Below are 6,975 nucleotides of genomic sequence, written 5' to 3'. Positions count from 1 at the left end.
GGGGGCAGGCTGCACCAGCCACCAGCCACTTTGCATGCCACTGATTTGACTTGCCTTCAGCAGAAATGAAGTCCACAATTTTTCACAATGTAAATTTTTGTTTAAATATCCCTGGGTCGCCTGAATGCTGTGGAGATCTCTGTTGCTGAGTTTAAGATAACTCTGTCTGACATGGCCATGAGTGCAGCCTCCATTTATTTCAGTAGAGTTGGTTGGCAACCTTCAGTCTCGAAAGACTATGGTAGAAGCCTACAGCACCCGGTATTCCCAGGTGGTCTCCCATCCAAGTACTAACCAGGCCTGACCCTGCTTAGCTTCCAAGATCAGACAAGATCAGGCATGTGCAGGGTAACAGTTGGCACAGGAGAAATCCCAGGTCCCATTAGCTTTCCTAGTCATGCTTTGAAGATTATTTCACAGAACGTTATTTACCATATTCTGGGGATTCAGAGAAAAATGTTGCTGTGCAACATATCATGAATAGCTTTGGGGAAGGGGGATAATTAAAGCCTTATTTTAACACCTTTGGTGGAAAAAAAAAAAGAAAGTACACAAGGTATATGGGCCAAACTAGATGAAGTACTGGAGATGCTGGAGTAAAAAGATTTACATTTTTACAAAGATTTCCCAGATTTTACATTTGTTAGTTTAAAACAGCTATGTGTCGCAGAGTGGACTGGCTGATCAGGGAATTGGTACTGGGAGAGGAAAATCCCCTTTCTGTAATTTTCCTGATCAAAACTTGCTTTTGAAGTTTCTACTTGCTCCTTGGGAGAAACCACACAGACTCCATACAGGTCTCCCCACATAAATGTGTGTGTGCTACCGGTATACACACAGACACAGACACATGTGCATGCATGTACATATTAATTCAATAAATTGTTAATACCATTAATAAGGGTATATACCTATAGGTTATGCAAATGCACTTGAAAGATCCATTTTCCTGTGCCACTACATGCATATAGACCCACATAGTCTGACAAAAACAAAACATGCCTTTCAGCTATATAATTTTCCTGCTTAAACAACATTTTGAAAGCTTGTTTGAATGACAAATGTTGCTATATTTAGCAGGGGTGCTACATCAACACAAAATCCCAGTTGTCGCATTTAGGGTAAACAGATAATGCACAAAATGTTGACCCAGACAAGTCCCTTGTGACTCCTAACAGTCTTGGAAGCACCAAGCCGCCCCACCTATAGTTCCTGGTACCTCAAGAAAGAAATGATCTAATACCCAGCAGGCCTTTATAGAATATATTAAAAATGTTGTGCTTCCATTCAGAAAGTTTCAGCTGACCAGAAATCTTGACTTTGCTCTCCCGGAACTTCAATAAAAAGCTCACTGACATTGGATATACTCATGTGTTAATCATAGTGAGGCAGCTGAATAGTGGATGACCCATATGTCAGACTCTTAATATGCAAAATATACCATTCCTTTCAAAGAGGAACCTGATTCCCTTTGTCCTGTGGTCCATTACAGAACTGATGTCATGAAATGGCTACAGCGAAGCCTAATATTAACAGGGATGTTTATTTAATTAGTAACAAGGGTAAAATCCATCTAATATAGCTGATCAGAGGTCAGCCTGAGAGGTCTCTACCACTGCATTGTCAGACTTCAGTGGCTGAGGCTTAATAATAATCTCTAGACTTCAATTTCCTACTAATAAAGGGTAATAGAATGTAGTGTAAGCCCTCTTATTTGTTCAGATTGTCTTAACCACTGAGGAGATAATATGCAACAACTGAACAAACATTGGCCACACAGACTTCATATTTAGCAGCACACATGACCTCCGATGAAAGAAATCATCCGTCAGGGACCAAATTAAAAAGCACATGGGTGCACGCACAAACACCCCCCCCCCAAGAGAAGCAAAGGGAAAAATGTCTTTTTCAGGTGCCTTGAAAAACTCTGACTCATGAGTTGTGTCAGGACAATAAGTGCAAAAATTACTATTTTCTAGGATGTTTCTGCTGATTCACTTTGAGACAAAGTGTCCCCCGATTAAAAGTGAGATTATGGAGACAAGAGGAAGAATATACAAGAATAAGGACAGTTCTGCTTGTGGAAGCTCTTCTTCAACAACCCTCCTTTGATGTTTGCCTCTTATCAGCTGGGATTCAACAACACACTTCTCCTTTTAGCTGTCATGGCTAACAGGCATTGAGAGACCTGCCCTCCGTGATTCTGTCTAATGCCCTTTTTAAAGGCGCCAACACTTTCTTGACATGGTTTACAATTAATGGCCCAACCCTATCTAGATTCTGTGCCAGTGGCGCAGACTGTCACAAACGTGCCGTAAAGCATGTTGTGACAGTGCACCGCTTAGGAGTGCTGGTGGGAAGGCCAAATCCTTCCCACCGGTGCTGGCGTAAGGAGCAGTGTCTGCCAGAGTGGGTATGTGCTGCACTGAACAGCTTAGGGGTGGGAGAAGAGCTGGGGAAAGTGAGGAGTGGTGTAATGGGAAGGGCAGGAACAGGGGTGAGGGCGGATGAATCAGGCCCAGGAGGGTGTGGGATCGGTGGTGCCAGTACATACCATAACCTGTCCTCCATCCTGGGTCTGATCCAGCAACATAGATCAGTGTGGCCCAACAGCAACTATATAGCTGGCACAAGTAAGTTGATCCATTGCGTAGGCTGGGGCTAACCCTTGACCTGGCAAGGAACGAATGTCCCCTTAGTCCAAGGAGACTTCCCACCTCCTAAACTTTCTTGCAGAACAACAACAACAACAGTATTTATATACCGCTTTTCAACTAAAAGTTTACAAAGCGGTTTACAGAGAAAGCGGTTTACAGAGAAAAATCCAATAACTAAATGGCTCCCTGTCCCAAAAGGGCTCACAATCTAAAAAGATGCAAAAAGAATACCAGCAGACAGCCACTAAAACAGACACTGCTGGGGTGAGATGGGCCAGTTACTCTTCTCCTGCTAAAAAAAGGAGCACCCACTTGACAAAGTGCCTCTTACCCAATTAGCGGGGGGTTGCTAATTAGAATGGAGCATTGCCCATGTCAGTGTCACTGCATCAGCATGGGAAAATTTAGGTAGGACTGGGCTGTAAGTTTGTTTCTCACACTTTAAATTCTATCCTTTCCAGATCCTGATTTTAAAATGCTGGTGGCTATTTTGGAATCCATAATGCATCACAGGCATCTACTCAAAAGTCATGCTTAGATGCGTCACCATCACTTTGTCAAAGTATCTGCATTCCCATGCTATATTCAGTGACACCACTGCACTTTCACAATGTTTTACTTTTACATACAAATACTAGCATTCCCACAAAAGCCGAGAGATCTGCATTCACACAATATTCTAATTCAGTGTTTCTCAAACAGTGGTTGGGACCCACTGGGTGGGTTGAAAGCCAATATCAGGTCGGTCCCCATTCATTTCAATATTTTATTTTTAATATAATATATTAGACTTGATGTTCCCATGGTATGTGACTGCAACTGTTACAGACCTGTACTTTGAAAAGGCTACTCTGTATATGCTTTTAACAATGATAGTCAATGGAACTTACTCCTGTGTAAATAAGGGTGGGACTGCAGCCTAGGATTGTTAAAAAATTTTCTGCTTGATGATGTCACTTCTGGCATTACATCACTTCTGGTGGGTCCTGACAGATTCTCATTCTAAAAAGTGGGTCCTGATGCTAAAAGTGTGAGAGCCACTGTTCTAACTTTTTTTGGACCACAAATGTGAAATACATGTGCAAGAGTGCACTGTTTGCAATTTTGAACACTATAAAACTCATGATGCAGAGCAACCATAAGGGAAATATACATGCCTGAAAGCATATGGGGCTTTTATATATAGTGAATGAATTTACCAGTGAACCAGAATCTGCCAACGTTAGAACTGGAAGCAAAATTGGAATGCAGAGCCATTAGTTGAGATAACCCTGCAAAATGGAAAATCTTCAATGAGTTTCCCATATATCTATTCCTGACATTCCAAACCTAGTTCTATAGTGGAAAAAAAAATGTTGTATCGTTACATTTTTCCTTCATTTAAACGACGAAGGATTTTATGGGATTGCAGCTTTGCTGTGTGAAAATTGTGGGATCTGGTTTGTCTTCACTGTTGTTAGATGCACCTGCTGCACATCGCCACTAATGTTTTACCTTTGGCGTCTGGTTCCCCCCTTGATAGCTGTTTTAATGGCAGCTCCCTCTAGGCAGACTAACATTCCAAGTCACAATTTTAATCCACTTAGTGCAGAGGAACTGAGGGTCAAGGAATCAATACAAAGGAGTCAGATTGTGCCCCTTGAGAGCTTTAAACCATGGAAATAAAAATCCAGAGAAACAAGCCATGTTTTTACACACTTGTTGTGAAGAGCGTCACCTCTGCGTCTCAGTGTTAATTTCTGAATTCAGTGGGAATGAAACAACACTGGTAGTCTGGACAGATATTTTCATATGTATTAAGTATCATAACATCTGATCTGGGCAGGAAAAATGTAAGCTAGCGCTTTGCAGAGAGTTAAGAGTTGATTTTTGAGCATAGATGCTTGTCACTGGAAACATGCAAAGTCTATTTATGTTCACAGAAGTTTGACTTGCACACAGACCACTCTGTGATAAATAATGTATAATGTGGATATTTATTAAATTTTTATCCCATCCTTCCTCTAAGGAAATCAGGATGATGCAAAATGAGAACTCAAGATACTTGACAGACCCCCTTAATCCCTACATATTCAGGGCTGCTGAGAGCTGGCATTGGGCCCAGGATGAGATGCCTGATTGGGCCTCCCTTCCTAAATTTTCCTACAAACCAGATGTTACTACATTGTTTGTTTTGTCAAGGCCTGGGGCCCCTGGAAGCCCAGGCACTGGGGATCTTGTCCTCCTGCCTCCCTCTCCTCAGCCCTATACATATCAGCCTGCTTGTGGATGTTATCTGAGGAGGTCTTGCTCCAGGTCCCTTCACCAACTGAGGTGCAGCTGATGGGGACTCAAGACAAGGCCTTCGCTGGAGTCACAGGCAGTTGTGAAAGTTGCACTCCCAAGAAGCCTACCTGGTCTCTTGAATTGCTCTCTCAGGGGAATAGCTAAGACTACTCTGCACCAGGTGTATGACTTTGCAAAGGGTTGCTGACCGATCTATGTCAACTACTGTTCTTTCAGTGGTTGCTGTATTCTTTTATGTGAGTTTATTTATATTTGTTATTGTTTTAAGACTGTACACTGCCTTGGTTGTAAACTGGTATTGGCAACCTTCCGTCTTGAAAGAACATGGTATCGCGCTCTGAAAGGTGGTTCTGGCACAGCGTCTAGTGTGGCTGAAAAGGCCAATCCGGGAGTGACAATCCCTTCCACACTGGGAGCAAGTGTAGTCTGTCCCTGGTCTGTCTCCCTGGCTATGGGCCTTCCTTCTTTGCCTCTTTGCCTCAGACTGCTGGCAAAGTGTCTCTTCAAACTGGGAAAGGCCATGCTGCACAGCCTGCCTCCAAGCGGACTGCTCAGAGGCCAGGGTTTCCCACTTGTTGAGGTCCATCCCTAAGGCTTTCAGATCCCTCTTGCAGATGTCCTTGTATCGCAGCTGTGGTCTACCTGTAGGGTGCTTTCCTTGCACGAGTTCTCCATAGAGGAGATCCTTTGGGATCCGGCCATCATCCATTCTCACGACATGACCGAGCCAACGCAGGCGTCTCTGTTTCAGCAGTGCATACATGCTAGGGATTCCAGCACGTTCCAGGACTGTGTTGTTAGGAACTTTGTCCTGCCAGGTGATGCCGAGAATGCGCCAGAGGCAGCGCATGTGGAAAGCGTTCAGTTTCCTCTCCTGTTGTGAGAGGAGAGTCCATTACTCGCTGCAGTACAGAAGTGTACTCAGGATGCAAGCTCTGGTTGTAAACAGAACTGTTGAAAAAAGATGATTTATTCATATTAATATTATATTCAATCCTACTTTATTCTTTCATAAATTTATTCTTGTACAGGTGTGCCCTGGTATCTGCTGGGGTTCTGTTCCAGACTCCCCATGGATACCTGAAACCGTGGATACTGGGGGTGCCTTTAAAAAGATAGGGGTACATTTAAAAAATCTTGGTACAACAAGATTTTAAAAAATGCTTCCCTATCTTTTTAAGAGGTGTTGCTGGTATCCATGGTATCCGTGGATAACTGAAACCATGATATGAATCCGTGCATACCAGGGCATGCCCGTATATTAGATTCAATTCCACTTTATTCTTACAACAACCCTGTAAGGAAGTCTATGCTGAGAGCATGCCTCCGAATGCACCCAGCTAGTCTCAGACTATTCCCATAAGTGGATGAGTGGGCTTGGTGAAAGCTGCAGCACACTAAACCAAAATGGAGGGCAAGCTGGCTGCCTACTGACCAGCACCTCCCCACTGCCACAGTAACATCCAATTGGGTATTGTATTTCTCATGCCCTGTCTAATGGGTTGGTGGGAGGGTTAAAGATGCCCCTGCCCTCATAATGACAGGTGGAGGAGTGGTATTCTCTTATAGCAGCCCAAGGTACTGAAAGTTCCAGCACAAAGTTTCTTTTGGGCCTCCTCCCAAGGGGGAGGGATAAAACAAAGTGGGGGGAGTGTGGCACTGGGGATTTGCAGAACAGGCAGGGAAGGAATAAAACAAGGCAGGGGTTGGTGGCAACAGCCAGAAAAGTCTTTGGAGCTCAGGCCTACTGGGCTTCCTGATGCAGAGCCCAGGTCTATCCACCTGTGCGGCATCAGTAGGTGTATACATCATTCAGAAAACCAAACACACTCTGGAGTCTCTAAAATCTTTTAAATATAGAAAATCATTGTGGAAAATTTGCATCATCATATTTAGGCTCATACTAGAAAGGATAATGACCTGTGTGAACCAAAATGTATTTCTGCAGCAGTTGTAGGCCCCCAGCTGTGTCCCTGAGCTCCTATATGCTTCTTCATGGCAAGCAAGACCCCAGGCCAAAAAGCTACTGTAG

General features: G+C 43.6%; 1 pseudogene; it reads right to left on the bottom strand.

Moving 5' to 3' along the window:
• Positions 1-246: 246 nt before the first annotated feature.
• Positions 247-360, bottom strand: LOC136646524 (5S ribosomal RNA; annotated as a pseudogene).
• Positions 361-6,975: the final 6,615 nt, after the last annotated feature.

This window comes from Tiliqua scincoides, chromosome 3, assembly GCF_035046505.1.
Source record: "Tiliqua scincoides isolate rTilSci1 chromosome 3, rTilSci1.hap2, whole genome shotgun sequence".
Classification (NCBI taxonomy): domain Eukaryota; kingdom Metazoa; phylum Chordata; class Lepidosauria; order Squamata; family Scincidae; genus Tiliqua; species Tiliqua scincoides.
Note: the sequence above shows the minus strand (reverse complement) of the source record. Positions and strands in the feature narration are given on the sequence as shown.